This window comes from Protopterus annectens, chromosome 3.part0 (genome assembly GCF_019279795.1).
Source record: "Protopterus annectens isolate FY-2018-M chromosome 3.part0, PAN1.0, whole genome shotgun sequence".
In the NCBI taxonomy this organism is placed as follows: domain Eukaryota; kingdom Metazoa; phylum Chordata; order Ceratodontiformes; family Protopteridae; genus Protopterus; species Protopterus annectens.
In genome coordinates, this window is record NC_056731.1 from 636,885,332 (window position 1) to 636,907,038 (window position 21,707).

Consider the following 21,707-nt stretch of genomic DNA (forward strand, 5'->3'; position numbering starts at 1 on the left):
CAGTTAAATTAGAGGAAGGAGGGAGATGGTGGACTGATACAGGAAATTATCTTCCAGACACAACATGACAGGAGGATAAGAGACTGGAAAAGACAATAAAGGAGTGGGGTAGAAAGAAGAGGGTGTTACTCTTGGGCTAAATCATAGCTAGTTCATGTGGCTGAATGGGTATTCCCTAACTCAAAATTGAGGAGCAAAACAAAATGCTGTTCTGTACTGAAACTGTAGCAAGGTGCTTGATACTATTGTAATAAGTAGTTTGCTGCAGTTAAATCACCGCACACTGAACACTTCAGTGCTTCAGCCATGTTTGCAAATGTGCAGTATTCACATTCATTTATGAATCTGCAATATCCTCATGGCTTCATAAAGCACTGCAAGTGCTGCACTCCTACACCACTTGCGTCTGCTGATCATGCTCCCCAACAGCTTCTGCCTGGGGTAGCTACTTCTTTCACCCCACCTTAGTTAATGTCTGTTCTTGGAGACCTGACTCTGCCAGAGGCAGACTCAGATTTTCCAAACTCCAGGGTAAAGAGGGAGCAGGACTTGACTGAGGTCATGTGCCATGAGCGGTTTAGTCATCTAGTATAGGATTGTGCTAGAAAGGATAGAATTGTAATTTCATGGGCATCCATATTAAAGAACTGCTATCCAACAGTGATCATGGCACTATATGGTTTATATTAGGAAGGAAAGGTAAAAATCAAAAACAAAGACAATGGTTGGGACTTTAGAAGAGTAGATTGTGCTGTAGTGAGGAAGTGGTTAAGCATGAATAAGGAGATTTGAATCAAATCAAGGGAGTAAATAAGCTTTGGAACTAGGTCAGGTATGGAGTACTGCAGGGTATGGACAAGGTTGTGAGTAAGAGGAAAAAAAGGGAAAAACAAAAGAAGGACAATGTGTCTATAAAGGAATGTGAATCTAGTAATTAGGGCAAAAGTTAGGGCCAACAACTAGTGGAAGAGAGGAAGATGTTAGGTATAGAATGCATAATGTAAGGAGGTTAGCAAAAAGGTGTTAAGGGCAACAAAGGCTAAAGGTGAAAGGGAGTTAGCAGAAAGTATCAAGAAGGGAAAAGTGTTGACCCACTGTGGAGGTGTAGAGGGATAAAGTCTTGACTACAGCCCAGCTGGCCTGGGTTTGATTAGTGGTTTTGGCAACTGACTGAGTGGCATGGAAGAGATGGCCATGCCTGTCCTAGGTGGGAGGGTGTTTGTAGATGTGCTCCCTAAGGGGAGGCAGGTCCAAAGAGGGGGGGTTGCCCTCAGATGTAATGAGTGGATGAGGGGTGTGGGGAAAGGGAGTTAGTAGGGCATAAACAAAAGATGTAATCAGTGGGTGAGGGGTGTGGGGAAAGGGAGTTAGTAGGGCATAAACAAAAGACTCTACCCATGGATGTGAGCACAGCTGAGCTGAACTCTCAGGATGCCTTAGGATCCATGACTGGTCCCAGCAAACTGGAGTAAGTCCAGGAGTAGGAGAGTAACTGGTAGATCCATTGTAGACATGGACACTGGGGACTAGGTTGGTAATGATGAGGTTCAAGGCAATCGAAAAAAAGAAGGAAATGTTTTTTAGGAACATAGCAGAAAGATGGGAGTAAGGAACAGAACTGGTAAGGCTAAGCAAAGATAGGAGTAAGATCAAAGAAGACTAGGAAAAAGCAGAGGTACTAAAGGAACACTCTACTTCAATATTAACAGTGGAAAGCAGGTAGAGCATGCCATGTTGGTTGAGATGCAGGGCAGAACACAGAGAACAGTGGACAGATACCAAAGTAGAAAAGGAGGATGTTCAGTGGGAACTAGCTGCTCTTAGGGAGAATAAAGCACAATGACCAGACAGACTGCCTCCTAGATTCCTCAGAAATCTGGGGAGGTTTTTGGTAGATCTCCTTACAAACATCTTTCTACAGATCACTGGCTACTCATGAAGTCCCAGAGGACTGCAAGGTAGCAGTTGTCATGTTCTTGTACAAAGAGGGGGAGCAGAAAAAAAAATCCAGGTAATACAGACCTGTCAGTGGCAGGAAAAGCTATGGAGAAAATCCTAGTGGAAAAGCTGGTAGCATATTTAGAGGGTAGCAGCCATCAGGATCGCAATCAGCATGGGTTCAGGGTCTAAAGAGGGTTGTCAGTCAAACCTGATCCAGTTTTATTACTAGATTACTGGTATAGCTCTCAACTGTTCATATTTTCACAGAATGTCCAGATTTTTTACTCATATTTTTGGTCTGTTTCTCATAAGATTGTAGTTTTCTGGCAAATCACCGAGGACTGAAGGCAGAAAATAATGGCAGACATTTGATTTTCAGACTTAATATCCTTCAGAAAATTCATACTAATGCAAAACCTGTTCTTCTGTCAACTTTCTAAGTTTGTAAGAGCAATATTTAAAAAGTGCCTCTATTTTTGGTCCTTTGTCCCCCCATTATTTGTGGCTTTGTCCAGATTTCATGCTGTACAAGGCTGAAAGGTATGAACAGAGAATTTGACAGGCGAGGACTGGTAGTCTTTGTTTACTTAGACTTTTGCCCACATAGGAGGCTGACAGACCCATAAGTGAGGAACTGGATAGCTCCATGGTTAAATGGCAGGACACAAAGAGCTGTAATGAGAAGAATATCAGTAACGAGGAAGGAGGCAGGGGTCTTTCCTAGCGGCAGTATTCTTCATCGTTTTTGCCACAGACATGTCTGGGGAATAGAGAAGAGGATGACTGTCTTTGCTGATGACAGAATGATAGGTGCAGCAGTGGTGGTGTCTGGGAAAAGTCTAAGAAAGGGAAAGGAGCTGGAAAGGCTGAGTAAGAGAGGCAGAAAGTAGGCAGGTGAGGTTTGCTGCAAATAATTGCAAAGTCCTGCACTTGGACCACAATGACCCTGTTATAAAGTACCAGCTGGAAGAAACAGAACTAGTGTCAGTAGAGCAGCAACAGGACATTAGAGTGTTGGTCACACCTGGACTGGACCACTAGGAACACAGTATGACTGCAGTGGTAGCAGCAAACAGAAAGACATGCTGTACCTTCAGAGGGATAGATTCCACAAACAAAGAGGTAAGGATTCCACTCTACATGTCCTTACACAGGCCACACCTTGATTACTGTGTGCAGTTCTGAAGGTCTTATAATGAAAAGATCAGACTGTTGGAAAGAATTCAGAGGAATGCTAACAGAAAGATTTGTGGCATGGATGGAAAGGAAAATGATCAGAGGCCTCTTCTCATATGAGACCATAAAAGACAGGGGGATAAGGGATTGGTGTACAAGGTCATATCAGGGAGATGTGAGGGGATACATAGCATGAATAGGAAACTCAAAGGGGGAAAGAAATGAGCATGGGCAGCTGATTGTAGGAACTTAGCACCCCCTGGGTATGTAAAAGTACTTTTTCCACAGAGAAGGTTGTTGACCCATAGAATGAACTACTGTAATAGGTGTTAGGGATGGAATCCAAAAAGGCATTCAAGAGGACATGGGACAAGTGGAAAAAGAGTAAGGGTGAACACAGGAATGGAGGTGAGTTAGAACACTGACACACTTAAAGGGCAAACTAGATAGGCTTACTGATGCATTCACCCATCAAGCAAATGTAATATGATGGTATTATGTGATAGATGTCACATGTCCACCTTACCAGAATTCGTAATGTTATACGAATGGGCCTCACGTATCTACCTTACTAAGCATCATGGCATTATTCAGTAAACCTTATAATCTCTGTTAGCATACTGATTTCTTCTAATCACTGCTCTGCTAGACATTTTTGAGACTCAGCATTGGAACTAATGTTTGAACCATATTTCTTTAATCACGGTACATCCACGTATGTGTTGTGTTTGATCTGCAACTGACTGAACTATGAGTGCCTGATGTTCCAAAGGGCTGTTGCACTGAAAGGACAGTAAAGCAATCATTTATTTTTGTGGATGCTGCATCTGAAGTGGAGAATTCTTTAAGTCATACTATTGTCAAAATTAGTTATAAAATGCTGTGGAGGTGGGCGGGTATGTTGGGGAGTAAAGAAATTCTTTCTTTTCGACTTTTTCTTGTTTTTAGGAGGTACAATTAGATATGTTAGTTTGTTTAGCTCATTTCAGAATTGTACAAGGCAATATTCATGCTGATGGCAAGACAGGGCAGTCGAAAAGTTTGCCTAATCTTTTTCAATGAATGATGTTTGTTCAGCAGTCAATAAAGTGCATGTTCTGTAACACTCACTTTTATGCCACTGTGTTCACAGGGATGTCATTCATCTGTACAACATTAATCCAGCTAGCCCAGATTCACAGTATTTTTTTCACTTGCATACTGTGTAATTCCTTCATGCTTGCACTGTTTACACAGATATTGGTAATGTTACTGATAGAATTTATACATGGTGTTTCTTCAGTATACTTTAGAATGTTCTTTTAATCAAAGTAATATTTATGATAGTCATATCCTGAATCATGTAATTTATTTTAGCAGTCACTCCCTACAATGTAGCTCATTTTTTTCTGTCAGTATGTTTGCAAATCCTAACCTGTGGTTTTATGTATTATGCTTTTTATCACAAAATGTGGGTAGCATGCCTATAATCCACAGACATACACACACACACACACACACACACACACACACACACACACACACACACACACACACACACACACACACACACACACACACACACACACACACACACACACACACACACACACACACACACACACACACACACACACACACACACACACACACACACACACACACACACACACACAAAATATTGCTTAACTATATAGGAAAGGCTAAGCTGGAGAAAAAGACAAAGATCAAGACAGGGAATGCAGGGAACAAGTGGAAGAAAGAGACATTTTTGCAAAGCAGTTGCTGATATTAGAAGTGGATCTTTTTTTCTCAGTAAATCTGAGGACACCTAATTCAGAATCAGATGCCATATATATATATATATATATATATATATATATATATATATATACTATCTACTGTGAAATTACACATCCATTCACATAGCCTTGTAAAAATGTCAACTTCCTCAACAACATTATACTATACGAAACAGTTTATTACTGACCACAACCACATAGCTAGTGTTCGCATTTCCCAATACACACCTGATACTGGTGTAAGCTGAGGTGTTCCTTATCATGGCAGCATTTCCTTTCTCTATTTACTACTGCTTTCACTCTGCTGACTCTCTCTATCTTACTCTGCTTACTGCCTCTTTTGTTTGATCTGGTGTCCAGCAGCCTCCTTTACATTTAGCTTTTCTTGTGGTCTTTTATGTTCACATCTCGGATTCTGTTTACATCCTCCTCAGTCCCATTGCCATAATTTTCACCTTGAACTGTAAGCTCACCTCCTCAGGTAGTTCCCTCTGTTTCATTTCAGTGATTATAGTGACTGCCAGGCTTTCACTTATGGCTCCACTAGGACTGCCAACAGTTCCTCACTGGCTCTTTCCAAAGTATGAATGCTTTCTTGGCATGCAATCCCTTGCAAACTATATCACTGGTATGTTTCATAAGTCATTGATTTTCATAGTCATCAGAATGTTAATGAGTTCAATAAAAAGACATAATCAGTAGCAGTACCTTCACAGTTCCTTACTTTTGGACTGAGTTAATATGCACTATAATCTATATATTGTCTGATGTACTCAGTCAGGCTATTTTTCCAATAATGTCTTTTTTAATGCAGAGAAAGCAGGTGCTAAAAACAAATCATTGACAACGGCTTTAAATATTCCACAACTGCTATTCTCCAAAAATGTACAGTAATTGTAACTTCAACCTTGCAGTTATTTCTAAAATACCAATAGTCTAATATCTGATCAGATCAACCACTTCATGGCAGTGTCTGCTTTACAGATAGGTAAAGCAAATATCAACACTGACAGCTAAATACGATTTTGTGAGATACGATCTACATCTCCCACTTCCTACTTCCTTCAGACTATAAGAGCTGTACCATAAAGCAGCCCCTCCATGCACAATAAATAAATGCTGTTTCATAATCATTGCTGTTGATTTTAGAGGTATGATATTCTCACTGTTACTTATAAGCAAAGCATCCAGATTACACCAATTAACAAGACTGAATACTTCCTTATTATCTGTTACAAGTACAGATTTACACATGAAAGAATGTCCTGCTACTGCCATAGAAAAACTAACTTCATAATCTACTTGTGCAATGTTTTCCAGCTTGATTTGTTTTACTGAACCAATGAATATTTTAGTCTAAAACGTCGTACTGTAAGTAGTACAGCTAAGGGGACTGTTTTGTCTCTAGTAACAGGCAGAAATAATTTCTAAGTCAAATTGTAGTGTTGATAACTGTTTTTTTTTCCAGTGTTGATAATAACTGTTATTAATTTGCAGAGATACACTAAATTTAAATGTAAATAAATTATCTTCCATTCAAAACATAAGCATAATGAGATTTTATTAAATTCAAATGGAACGCCATTATATACAACAATTTTCCACATATAAAAAGACAATTACAAAGAAGCAAATGTTAAATCAAAAGTGATAAATCAAAGCATCATTTGTGAGAGATACACGGAAACTGTAATGAACTAATAGGGCGGTAGAGTAGTGCAGCAGCTAACATTGCTGACTCACAATGCTTGCACCTCCAGTCAGGTTCTCAACTAGTGTGCCTTGTCTGTGGAGTTTGTATCTACATATATATCTTTTTTTGTCAGCTCTTTTTTCCTCCCATATCATAAAGACATATTACAGGTGAATTACTGATTGTCTGATGGTGGGTATATTGTGTGTGTGTGTGTGTGTGTGTGTGTGTGTGTGTGTGTGTGTGTGTGTGTGTGTGTGTGTGTGTGTGTGTGTGTGTGTGTGTGTGTGTGTGTGTGTGTGTGTGTGTGTATGCAATACATTGGCATGCTGTCTAGGATAGCTTTTCTGCTTTGTGCCCAGTGGATGATAAGATAAGCTTAACTCACTTGTGATTCACAGATAATTAAAGCTGATATCAGATAATGAATAAATGAATGAGTGAATGTGTGTCAGAACTGAGTTCAAAGCTCAGTAGGTCACATAGTGGCACAGGGCACTGTTGATTCTGGTTCTCTTTCAGACAGCCAACACTCCTCTGCTCCAGAGGAACAGCCATGACTGAGTGGTGCTGCTTCCACAGATGCACTCCACAGACTGATGGAATTCACCTTTCCAAATATTTTTTTGAAAATGTTCTGAAAATAAAACATCATTTGCAGTGATGGATAGTAATGCTACACCAGTGATATTTAAAGTAACTGTTAGCAGGTTGGAACATCCATCCATCCATCAATCCATAACCCCTTTTTCCAGTTTCTGCACATGGGGTTGTGTAGTCACATCAACAGTGATCATCTAGTGCCAATATTCATACACCTCTGAGTGGCTTCTTAGTCAAATAAATAGTTTGTAGTGCCTGGAGCTCCATGTTTCTCCTCCTATACTATTTTTTTCTTTTTTTCTGTTACTGGTAGTACATGGAACAGATAAAGCTTCATGCACTATAAAGATGATTTGGTCTTCTGATAATAACCCGTATTATGTTTTCTTGACAAGGATGCCAAAATTCACTTCTTGTACTTTACTCTCAAGGGGAAGATCTTGGCATCCATCCTCTGAATAAATAATGAATTGGTTATGATTGGAGATGCTATCATAGTCCTCTGTGTATAGCATGGAACACCAGATTACTCTCCAAAAAGTGGAAAAGATAAGGTTATTAAGCACCTTTCTGATGTCAGAAAGGTACTTAACAAGCTTCTGTTAAGCACCTCTAGGAATTGTTATGATTGGCTCTTATCCTTGCATTTGACAATGGACAGAGCTGGCTGCCATAATACAGTGACAGAAGATAAAAGAGCTTTAAAAGCTGTTACATATTTCATTGTGTCACACATAAATAAATTGTTTGGCAGAGCAAAGTGTCTAAGAGCTTTTAAAGCAGTTCATTCTTCAGAGGCACACTTTGTTTCAGCCTTCTGTCTGTTTGATTGTACTCAAGCATTTTACTAGCTTTCAATGCTTTCACAGCCAGTAAAATCCTTTGTGCTCCTACACTTTTTCTTTTTTTTATTTAACTGACAGTGCATGGGGAGTAATCTGCTCCATGCATTAAAAAAATTATGATTGAGTCTAATAGTTCTGTACATGGATTCCAAGATTCACCTCTTGAGTTTCACTCTTGAGACACATTTCTTGGCATCCATGTCTTGAAGATATAAAAAAATGGTTATAGAGGTCCTATCATAATCATCTGTATTTGCAGTTCACATACAGACTCATTGTACCTCGTAGGAGAAATACATTTATTTATAATATGACTTTCATATATCTCCCTTCCAAGCATAAATGGCATATACATTCAGTATACCATAGGGAAGAAAAATACATACTTACTGTATTTCATCTGTTAGATATCGTGGCTTTTAACTGAGGGTGCCTTAATAAAATTTGCACTGAAAAAACAGCTATGAAATAGTAACCACAGCTGTCATATGTTCATAGCTGTCACTTTTAACCTTGCTGCTGTAATTTTTGCTGTAGTACATTTAAGTACAAGATTTGGCACTGCATAAACTAGAGTAATTGGTGTTGTACATCCATGTTAATGCAAAGTGTTACTCAACGTTATTTTTAGAACAGATAACAGCCTCAAGTAGCATTCATCAATTTTCAACTCCATTAAAATTGATGGGCTCTGTTGGAGGGTGTTTTTTATTTAGAGTGTGGCTTTTATTAAGATGTTTTTTGGTGTGGAGTAGCTTTTATTAGTTGGCAGTTTGTAATGGAGGGTAGCTTCAAATCAAAGAAATATTGTACTTGAAAAGCATTTTGTCACAAGTTCTGTAAAGTTCAAGAAAAAATATCTATTGCATATGAAACTAAAGAACAGTTTAATGAAATAAACGATATGCCTAGTACCGCAGCTAAATTCCTTACAAGCATATTAATTCAGCAGCTGTACTGCAAATATGCATGCATAAACCTAAGTGAGATCATAACTGATTATTAAGCATTCAGGTAAATATAATCAGGATGGAAAGCTCATAAAGAAATCAATATTTTAAAAAAGTACAATATTGCTTGAATAAGGACCCTGTAATGCCATTCTTCATTCAAAGCATTAAGGCATGGTATATTTAAAATTAAATATATCAAGTTTTAGTTTTGTGGGATTACTTCTCTTTCTGTTTTATAATTTTAAAATTAACATGATAGCCATCTATCTGAATGTAGACAAATTGCTATTATGTGCCACTGATTTACTTATATGCTTGTTTGGAAAAGTTACAGTATATTAAAAAATTGTATATGTAACCTTTTGGGTAGTTTCCCAATGTAAAACTGTTTGCAATCACACCACACAATGTACACTGTATAACTCACACTACATGTTATTAACTTAACTGAGCATGCAAACATTTGGCATAATCCCACATTTACTGAATTTGTATCTTAAGGGGAGGTTTTGAAATGAAACAGAAATTGTTCAGTGAAGCAATATTTCTTTGAACATAGAAATTTGTTGTATACATTCAAATGTAGTGGTTACAAAAGCTGTTATAAAAATATTTGAGAGTGATATGTAAGAAAGGCAGAACACATATTCTTAGAAGCTATAATAAGATGTTTGAAAGGAAGATAAGCAAAGGCCATAATATACAGTTTACAGTATTTATTATGGAATATGATAGGTTTTGTTATAAGATTTCCAAAATGATTAGAAAATATTGCAAAGTACTGGGAAATGATGCTTAATTATAGTAGCTGGTAGGTTTAAATTATTCATTGATATACAGATGAGATGCAGCCAGTAATGGCCCTTATTTGAATGTTTCTTGTTCAGACTATATAGATTTATCTCTCCTTACTGCGCATGAAGCCTTGCCATAGACACAGGAATTATAAATTTGTTTTCAAGAAAATCACAATTTTGTTTGTAATATAAAACTTGACGGTAGCCAAGTTTTTATGTCATACATAAAGCACATTTATAATAGAGTTGTTCAACAGGGAGATATCAGAAACTCAGTAGCTAAATAATGCTAGTTTATCTACCTTTGGAAAAGAGTTATTAGACAGAATGATTTTTGAAACTAACAGAAGACACACAGAATATAAGCTGCACAAAACGGCAGCTTGATACATTTTATATTTAAATACAGTGAACCCTAAAGTTATATGTTTCTCATCCAAAAGTACTATTCTTTCTGAATGCTTTTTTGAATGCATAATCCTGAGTTTTTTGTCTTGATTATACTTAAGTAAATGCTTTTCAATCATGCATGAAATAACAAGGTTTTTGTATATTTGTGTTGCAGTATCAGTGATAACTTTATAGTCTTGTTAGACATTTAACTGACAAACCAGATGTGTTCTGTGTTTTATTAGGAAATGAAAGAAAATCTGTTTTGTTTTGTACCTCTTTGTTAATTGCTTTTTATTGCCTATAAACTGATTGCTATCTGTTATAATTTGACCTGAGGGTTCTACTTCATCTGATGACCTTTCAAGTGAGTATCTTAATATAGCAGCATATAGCATTGCCTACCCGGTCTCAATCCTTAGAAACAGGTCAGTTCAAGAATCCCATGTTCCCTTTCTCTGGAAAAAGTTACATATTATCCCTGTGCACAAAGAAGGAAATTCAATAGACATTACCAACTTTAGGCCTATAATAATTTTACCCCCCTCTCCAAAATATTTGAAAATGTATTAAAAACATTTTCTATGGTATCTCCTGCAGGAAGAACTCCTATCCCCTACACAACATGGTTTCTGTCCTTCCCATAGTACTAGCACTGCCCTTCTAACCTATATAGATACTGTCAATAAAGCTAGAGATAATAGCAAACTATTGTGTTCCTTATTTTTAGGCCTGTCTAAAGCCTTAGCACATTTCTAGTTTAAATGTCCTCATTAGGTATCTCTCAGTCCACACTTCTATGGTTTAAAAGCTGCCTGTCCAATAGGTATCAGTCAGTAAAATGGCACTTCACCCTCTCTCCATACCTCTCAGTCACCGCTGGTGTGCCACAAGGCTCTGTCCTTGGTCCCCTCCTGTTTAACATTCTTACCAACACCCTCCACATATCCACACAACAGGTCTCCTTAAAACAGTATGCAGATGACTTCTCATATCAAATTATTAGGGACGATTATTATACATAATTGCGTAAGAAAAAATAGGGGTGCTTAATAGAGCCAAAAATGATCTCACCAACACAACTAAAACTATACTTGTCACTACTTATCTCCTCCCCACACTTTTTATGGTGCTGCCATTCTTATTGACCTTCAGGCATCACAAAAATCAAAACTTGAACATTTCTATAACAAAGTTGCTAAATTTGCAGCAATACCCCTTTCAGAACCCACCACTGTACAGCACTAAAAAGCCAGTAACTAACAAATACAGAGCTTCTCACCCTCAATAAAATTATCCAAAATCCATTTGCTTATCCAGCACTAAATAACAATCTATACAACTATGTTCGCAGTTGGTCATTATGATCCGACGGCCAAAAACTCCTGTCTGCTCACAAACTTATCAAGTTTGATGGGCATTGTCTGTACTCATTTCATGTTGCTAATGCCTGGAACTCATTACCTGTATCTATCAGGTCAATACCCTCCCTCCCATCCTTCAAAACCATTCTGAAAGACTTACTAGCCAAAAGCTGGCTGTGCTCTTGCTCAACACCAGGATAATTATATCCCTAAATGTGAAAAAATACCTATTCATACCTTATATCTCCTTACTCTCCCTTCTTCACTCACTTCCTTACTTCTATCAATTTCTCTTCCCTGGCTGTCTTTGTAAATATACCGTGAGGCTGCTTTTATCTCACTTGGTATTGCAATTCTTGTTTGTATTATACTAACTTACCTTTAATTTCTATATAAACTGGCTAAAGTTCCTCTAAGTATTAAATCATTGTCATATAAGCTGTATTTATTATTAACCAATGTTTTCATACTGTATCTAATTTGTTATAATTACTTAAACTGTAGTTGTTTTTTGTATTATTTTCAAAGACTGTAAAATTAGTGTTCTTAAAATGTTTTGTAATACTTTGGAGCTTTTCTCCCCGGGCCTCTGCTGAAAATGGACTCTTACCCAGACAGACTTTCCTGGTAATAAAATGTCAATAATTAATTAATTAATTAATTAATTAATTAATTAATTAAATAAATTACATTATTTTATAGTTTACATTTATCTTTGAAGTTTGAAACTTGATCAGTCATGATTTTGACTTTACAGAAGGTGTGTTTTCCCCTTAGAAGTTGTAACTGCAGACTTTTCCATTCTGGGATCGTGACCCTATTGAGATATTGATTTTGTGCCTCTGTGATCCTTAAAGCTATGGAGTTTGGAGATTCATGCCCTGCTAAAGTCATCCTTGCCAGACTGGTAGCAGAGGAGGGGATAGAGAAACAATGATACAGAATCCCCCATGCTGGTTCATTTAAAGAATCAAAACATCACCCAAAAAAGGGATACCAAGACACAGCCCAGGATCCAAGTCTCAAGGTGGTCTTCATCAGTCAGAATGTAGGTGACCTGGTGACCAATAGTGTTCAGTGGAGCTAATACAATCTAGGCCCACCACCAGCAAGGTAAAGATTATGGGTCAGTGTTTTGTCACACAAGTTGCAGTCACAAGCAGGCTGGATTAGGGTGGACTATCCCTTGATAATAGAGCTGGTTCTTGGGACATGAAATTTCAGCTCACATATGGGGTAACATCTGGAGCTTATGTAGGAGGTTGAAAAGTACAAGCTAGATGTATTATCTCTACATGCAGTATTGGTTCTGGAACCAGATTTCTTGAGATGATGAAGTCTATATTTTATTCTGAAGATGATATTCCAGAGAACCATAGACAAATGTGAGGATACTGACAAGCCTCTGCTTAGGTGTTATGCATTTGGAATTTATGGCTATAAAAAGAGTATCTCCTTGACATGATTATGACATTACAAAGAAAGTTCTGTCATTTGTACATATGCAACTAGGAGCTAATAGGAGCATTCAACCTTCTTAGAGACCAAGGGTGTGATGCTCAATAGGGTACTTTCTATGGCTTCTGTATTTCTGCTCCAAACAGCATGGTTTCTGGTCTGGATATACAATTATATCTGCACTTTGGACTTTTAATGATAAAATTCTGGTTGCTGTGGATAACGTCATAATTACAAGAGCCATTTTCCTTGACCTTATTTTAGCATTTGATCTTTTGATCATTCGATTCCCTAGATCATGTAATCAGTAATAAGGATTGGCTCAGGTGCCATTCCATGGTTCCAAAACTATTTTCCCATTTGTCACTTTGCTATCACTGTTAACTCTACAACCTAATCATCAACCCCATTCAAATGGAAGTTCTTCAAGCTTCAGTACTTACCCCCCCATTATTCTCTATCTACATCAACAAGCTACTGATAATCTTCTGTACCCTCCTCTTTTACATTATGACAACAATGCAGTCCTGTATCATTCTAATCACTCACTTCCTTTACTTCAATGTGAACTTCAGCTAGATTTCCTATCCCCTTTTCAATGGAACTAACATAAAAGCCTTATACTAAACTCTTCTGAAATTAAAGCTGCTCTTGATATTATCAAAAAAATTCTGCAAAACCTCATATCCTCTAAAAAATCTTCAACCAAAGCAATGCCCTAATTGAAAATATCACTGACTTCAATCTCTCTTTATAAAACAATAGAAAAAGATAAACTCATTCTTGGTCTGGCCAAAAAAAAAACATTTCTTTCTCTGACCACTGGAACAGCCATAGGCAAAGCTGTGATAGGTCAGATAGAATACCATCTCCTATTAAATAGTGACAGCATCTAAAAAGAACACAAAATATGCCCTTTCTAATCCCTTACTTAACCTATTTAATCAAATCCTCTCCATTGCTTACATTCCTGAAGCCTGGAAAACGGCCATTGTAATGCCATTACACAAGCGAGGCTCAACCATGGACCTTTATAACTATAGACCTATTAGTTTCACTAGTCTCATATGTAAAGCTATGGTGTGCATCATCTCAGCCTTTATTAATCTGGACATCAAAAATCTCTTAACCCTGGACCCTCATCAATTTGGCTTTATCAAAGGAAGGTCCTCCCTCTTGAACCTCATTAGTTTATTTGAAAAAGTATTGGAAGCAGTCAATAGTGGTTATGACACTATTCCCCATGCATGCATTATCAATAGACTTGTAAATCTGAATATAAATCCTTACATTGTGAGATGGATATCTAACTGGTCGTCTGACAGAACCCATGTGATTAGAATAGTAGGCACCACTTCTGAAACCAAAAAAGTTACCAATGGTATACCACTGGACTCAGTTTTGGATCCTCTCCTATTTGGCTGTATTTTTCAGACCTCCTAGCCTATGGTTTACTAAATTTGCAGATGACTGCAAATTGAATTTGTTGTTTGATCTGACTCACAATTGCTACAACATGGCTAAGACCATATTAACAATTAGTGCAAGGACAATGGTCTCAAATTAAAAAAAATGTAGCACAGTTCATTTTGGTAAACAAAACACCTACCATATAAGAGATACATCCCTCCAATCAGACACTATTGTAAGGGATCCAGGTACTCTTGTTGATAATTCCTTATCATTTGTCCATCATGTCTCCTGTGTCATTCAGAAAGTCTTTTATTTGGCCCATCTAATGTTCAATGTCATCTCCAGTGGATCCAAATAAGTCTTATTTCCTTCTTACTCATATCTTATCAGATCCATTATTCGATATAATGCACCTTTTGGCATGCATTTATCTAAACACACTACATAACTAGAGAGACCTCAGATTCATAACTAAAAAGATCAGTGTTTGAAAAACTCTTAGTTTTCAGGAGAGACTGGCAGCCCTTTCTCTGTACTCGGTCTTTTACAGACTCCTCAGTGGAGATCTATGTACAGCCTTTTGTGCCATAAAAGATCCAACCCTATTTCACCTCCTATTCCTTTACAGAACTAATGGCACATCAAATACTTGGTTAAAGGAACTAAACCTTCATTAGCAGATGTTCAAGACATACTGGCATGATATTCATATGTCAACACATCCCTCACCTCTTGAACAAACCTCCACTGCATGTCAGGCAGAGCAGCACTCTTGCCATCTTCAAGGTAAGTCCAGATAATTGGATGGCAAGACTCAGATTCTCTCACAGTCTATCTTTTCTTGCCCTCCTTGAAGCTAGAGGGAAATTTTGAATAGGATTTTTTGGCTAGACTTGAAATGGCCTGCAGACTGATTGCCTAGTACTTACCTATGAACCTATAGCAATTCAGACCATCTACAGTAATATCTGCAATTTCATCACCATATCCTCAATATATGAACACCACTGTATAATCCTTAAAGAAGCTAAAGGGATTCTAGTAAAAAAATGTGACTTCCTGCTTGGGTCACAATTGCTCACACTGCTAAATGATCAAACACTTTCTTCTTTAACCGATAAATTCATAAAACTCTGTCCTATTATCTAAGAAATCATGATCATTCAGGGCTCTTATATAAACCCTTAAATCCAAGCTTCATTGTATGGACCAATACTTTTTCATTCTAGGCCATAAATTCTGGGCATTTCTCCTACCTCTGTTAAAGATACTTCCTCATACTCAAAATTCCAATGACAACTAAAAACGCATCTTCAAAGGCAATCAATATGCTATTGCCTTCTTTCAGGACTTATAACCTAATCTTTATCACCCTTTTTTACTTTGTTTCATTCACCCTTATCAGATTTTATTCATCCTCTATACTAAGAATTTTTGCAATTGTCTAGAAGAAAAGTATGAATAAGCATTGTACATATTATGTATGAATATCCAGTTTTATTTTTGTTGATGTATTCATAGTATTCTTATTTGCATGACCATGCTGTGTCATGGTTGTTTTTTCTGTACGTATCCAGGTCAAGACTGAAATTGTGAATCTGTAAAACAGAGTTTTCCCTGACCCTATTCAAATGAAAACTTGACGACTGGATGGAAAATTGTAAATTTACCCCAGCCTAGCCTCCATGTCCCTTATGGATAGAGGCCATCAATAAGAAAAATATCATCCTAACAAACACCAGTCTCTTACAAATCCTGAGTTACCTCCCTACTTATATACCCCCATATAGATGTCCATGATACTTGGGACCCAAATGGTTTGGGGTGTGTGGCTGGGCTTGTAAGGCCTCTAGTGGTCATTAGTCTAGTAACAACCTATGAACCTATTAGCCAGTTGTGATCAGTGCTTCAGCTTGGACTACACACTCAAATAAAATAAAAAAGATACCTACATACATACATACATACTCACATGGATGATGGAGATACTCAGAGGAGAGTGACTGGAATGAATGGCTTGTCTGTTCTGAACCTGAGAAGTGAATTCTTGTTGGATGTTTGTGCTACTCATGATCTGTTCATAACACACAGTGTGTAACAACATAAGGATACTTATAGGTATATGTGATGTCAGAGCATCTTGAGCCAAATATCAGTGTTCTGCTTTGCAGTGATGTCATCAGACCTGAGTATGTACCTTCTGGAGACTCAGGCCAGGAGAGATGCTGTGCTATCAACTAATCTGTGTGAGTTGGGTCAGATAGCTGAGACAAAACCTGTACCAACCAAGGAAGTTCAAAATAGTGAGGTTGCCATAGAAATGCCCTTGCATGTTTTTGGACTATCCAATCTCTTTTCTGAAGGTTAAATGATGAAGCCTTCATTCTGTTTTACGATCATAATTTCTTTCTGTGATGAATGCACTATATTACAAGCCTATAGTCTGTATGTTCTTTGGACTCTTTAGTGCAACAGTATATAATTTTGAACCTGTTTTTTTTTCTGTCACACCTCAAAAATACTGTAAATATTATGTTAATGACTACATTTTTTGTATTGATGAACAATTGTCAATACTATGTTGTAACTAAGTAATACTTTTGGTATCCCAGGCTGAGCCTGAAAACAGACCAACAGGGCCAGGGCTCTACCATATTCTTCTTTGCAATGCAGTAGCCATAAGGCCTGGTAATTTGCAGTGATAGTGGGGAGTCCAAGATTTGATTAATAGGTACTGAAAATCCAGGATGACAGCATTTGGAATAGTCGGTAGAGTGAAAGCCCAGATATTGAAAGAGTTTGGTGAAGCCATTGAGATTGACATTACAGTGGTCTCAAGGAAGTTCTAGCAAAGTATCCAGAGTCAGAGTGTGGAGGCAGGATGTTGGTCAGGAAGTTCTCAGTGGTAGGAATATAACAAAGAGGATGTAAGACCTTAGGTGAATGTGCTGAGGCAGAGAGTCAAGGAAGAGTTAGGGGTCTGAGAACAAACTGAGGAAGTCAACAAGTTATGGGAATAGGTCAGAGATGGAATACCTGTCTGGACACTATTTTAGCAAAAAGCCAAAAAGACAACAGCTGAAGAAGGCCAAGGTGGCTACATGGGAATACGATTTTAGTAATTAGTGCAAAAGAGAGGCCCTGTAAGAGATGGAAAGGAGTGGGCAAGGAAGAGGAAGAGGCATAATATAATGAAGCAAGAATAAGGGCAACAAAAGCTGTAAGAGAAGCAAAGTTATGGAATTTTCAGATGAGTTAAGAAGGGTTATGAGAGTTTTTTTAGAAATATATAGTAGAATGGATGAAGGGATGCATAAACACAGCCAGACTGAGTAAAGAAGGGTGGGCGATCATGGAATACTTGGACAAAGCAGGGGTGCTGAATCAATATTTTACTTCAGGCTTTATGAAAGAAAACAAAAGGATGGCATAAAAACTAGAAGAGAAGTGGGCCTGAATATGAAGAACACTGAGCAAACTCGTCAACAGAGACAGAGTGGTGAAGAAAAATCTGGTTGCTTTTAGAAAGGATAAACCACTAGGACCAGATGGGCTACCACCCAGGCTTTTTTTGGAATCTGGTCACTATGTTATCAGATACATTGATGAACATTTTCAAAGCATCATTTGTCATTTTAGAAGTCCTTAAAGAGTGCAAGTGTGACACCCTTGTACAAGTATCAAGGTATAGTGGCAGGAAAATTATGGAGAACTACAACTCTATTACCCTAACAGCACTGGCAAGGACATTGATGTCAAGAATCTGTACAGAAAGGTGGTTGTTTTTAGAGGAGAAAAATCTCCAGGAAATCAATTATTTAAACAGTTTCATGTCCAGAATGAGTTGGTAGTCAGACTAGATCCAGTTTTGAAGAGTAGTTTACAGGATAATTAGATAGAGGAGTGTTGGTAGATATGACCTGTCTGGACTTAGACTAGGTCTCACAAAACATAGCTCCTTCAAAAACTGGAGGGGTTTGTGGGTAAAGTCAGTAATGCAGAACAGGATGGATCCATGATTGAATGAGGGGACCCAAATGGTTTTAATGAATGAGACCATTTCAAGAATAAGGAAAATGACTAGTGGAGTACTACTGGGATCAGTCCTGGGTCCATTGTATTGTTGTACACATACGTAAAGGAACAAAGTATGGCATAAGCTTCTTTGTAGATGACACAAAGATACGTGTGGAGAGTTTAAGAAAGGTTTGAAAATGCTGACAAAAAAGGCAAACAAAATGGTAGCTGAGCTACAGTGCAGACAAATTCAAAGTACTTCAACTGGTCCACAGCAACTCTGGTGTGAAGTATCAGTTGGAAAGAGTGGAACTGCTAGTTAAAGACAGGAAACTGGGGGAGAAGATTACTGAAGTACCAGAAGGAAAGTGATATACCTTAGCAAAATGAATGCCGAGGTATAGCAACTAGGAAATGAACTCCAGATGATAATAATGCATCTATTCTACAGGGCCTTGGTCAAATCACACTTTGAGTAATTTTGTAGTTCTGAAGGGCATACAATGAAGAGGACATTAAGTTGCTAGAAGAAGGACAGAGAAAAATAAAAAATAAATAAATAATAAATACAAAAGTATAGAAAAAAGAGTCACTAGAAAGATGCATGGAATGGAGGGGAAAGAATATGACCAGAGACTAATCAAGCTGCAGATCTTAACACTAGGAATCAGAAGGGATGGAGAAAATATAATAAAAGTACACATGGTTATGTCTAGGCAATATAAATGGGTCAACCCATATAGGAAGGACAAAGATAGGATACAGACAACAAATTGTAGGGTCTACCTACTCTCTAGGATTCTGAAAGCACTTATTTACTGAAAAAAATGTGGACCTATAGAACCAACTCCCAAAGAAAATACTGGAGAAGGAACATATGGAGGCATCCACATCAGGCATAGGACAGACAGCTGGAAAGATGGTGAGTTGGAAGGTGGGGATGCAGGGAAGGTAGAATATTAAAGGCATTTGTAATGCTAGACTACATAGTCTTGCAGTCTCCCTCTGCCCTCAAACCAATGCAATGTAGTATAAAGAGTTAGTCACTGTTATACATCCTTCCACTTCACTGACATGAGCATACAGTCCATGGCTTAGCTACATGAACTGTAAGAATGTTAGGAGCCCAGGCTAGTTCAAACAGGGCTTACAAAGGTCAAGATCACTTTGGATATCATCAATAAACTCTTCCATATTTTCATCACTCTGTTCACTCCACTGCATTCTTGGTCTTCAGTGTTTTGATAAAGTTGGGGCTGACCACATACATTTGTCATAATCTTGCCAACAGATGTGTTAGATCCTATACTCTTTACATCCTAAGCTTTGACAGTAAGGCTCATTCAGACCTGTTCATACTCAACTATAGGACAAAGTAGAGAAATTCTAGTCTTCTTCTTGCTTCAGTTTTTATCTTAAATCCTTCTTCATAAATATCTAAAGGAAAACTCTAGACATAACAAACTAAGATGTGACAACTGAAATACCTAATAGCCACTGAACATTTATCTGTTAGTGACTGTCCTTGCCCTCTGCTCTGAAATCGTATCATACTCATTAATAAGGGTTTCTCTATTGTGACTAGAATAAACTGGAACAAAAAGTGCAGTGAGGATAAAGTGACAGCCACAAACAGTGTTATTAAAAGGTTTCTCTCTGTTTAATTTCTACAAGGTCTTTCAGCTTTTAATACCATGACAGGAATGGACCCCATTCCTAAGTCAGATCATGATTAAAGTTCATAAAAATCAGTATTGTTTCAATCTTTGATGTTAGCCAAGTGTGCTCTTCTCAGCACCTACAATATACCCAGAATAAAATGGAACAAAAAGTGGAAGTGGAATAAAGTCATCCCCACAGACAGTGTATTTATTTCACTGAGACCAGGGACAAGGACTGCATTCTCTGTACTCCCACTAGGGGTGCTGTTACTGATTACTGCTGCAAAGGATGACTGACCTAATAAAATGTACCAGTGGCTGTCATCTGCACTGTAGTCATAAAGACCCCAACACAGAACAGCCGGCCTTTACAAATGTGACAAGACAAACTTTCAGCCTCCAGGAAACTGCAGCTACTAGACTGCAGCTAATAAGTTACTTACTCACTTAGTGCAGTCTTGCTGGATTATTTATATTGAAGTGCTACCGATAAGACATACAGATGCTTCAGGAGTCTCTGAAGCCCCTTATAGCAGTTTCTCAGAACAGCAAAATAATTGCACGATGTTCATGTAATACAACGCCATATCACTCTGTGTTTCAGGAATAAATACAGGCTCAGTTTAGAACACCATGCAGAAAAATTTGAGTCAGAACATAGTTTTGCGGACTTCTTTATGCCAAAGGTGTGCTTCACCAGGTTTCCCTTTCATTAATGTGCTGTATATATAAAGAAGACATATGGGGCTGATGAAATGTATTGACAAGCTAGTTGCCTTCCTCTATGGAAAGTGTCTATAATCTTTCCAGAATGCTGATCTTGAAGTTTTACATAGGCTAACAGTTATGGTACATTTCCACTATTAGAAAATCACATGACTTAAGTGACTCACTGGGATACTTCCAAACTACCCTCTAGCATTTTGCACAAAGTGTCCCTCCAATGTTGCTCTCAGTGCAATAATGCTCTCTGTACTGAACTGTCTTCTACCTGTTCCACATTATAAAAGGGTGAGAGAGAGATAGAGACAAAGAAAGGAAGGGAGAGAAGAGGTATAAAGTGCTTGAGGTAGAGAGTTGAAAAAAGGGTCTGCATGGCCTTTCTGAGGTTAACATGACTTATTGTTCAACTCTCATTATGTATTATTATGAAAGAAATATGTGTGTTATGGTAGTCATTACATATACCTAAAAACTCAGTAAAGCATTTTATTTTAGAATTAAAAAAAACAGCAAGCGCATAGTTAACATGAAGGTAAAACAAAGCCAAATACTAGCTATACTAGATTCAGTCACCATGGTACCTGGAGAAAGAATCTGTAACAGCAACAGGGTGTCTCAGTAACTCCACCAGCATTCATTGGACACATGAAGTCCAGCAGCATAGTGGGTTTTTAGACTAAGAAGTTAGCAGTCTTGGAAGTGAGCAACAGATAGCTGGGGGGAGGGGAGGCAGGGAATCATTAGCCTTCAGTGGTTTATCTAATTTAACAGAAGACAAGAACATTTTGAAGACAGAATATGAACTGCACCACTAAGGAATGTCTCTGGTAATGCATCAGCCTTCAGTGACCCATGGAGTTTCATCAGTGCAGTGGATTTTCTGAAAGGGGAA

At 37.9% G+C, this 21,707-nt stretch overlaps 1 protein-coding gene across 1 annotated transcript in view; it reads right to left on the reverse strand.

Moving 5' to 3' along the window:
* AOAH (acyloxyacyl hydrolase) overlaps window positions 1–21,707 on the reverse strand; it is a 1,217,970-nt gene that overhangs the window by 305,887 nt on the left and 890,376 nt on the right. The gene's annotated exons all lie outside the window — the stretch shown is intronic.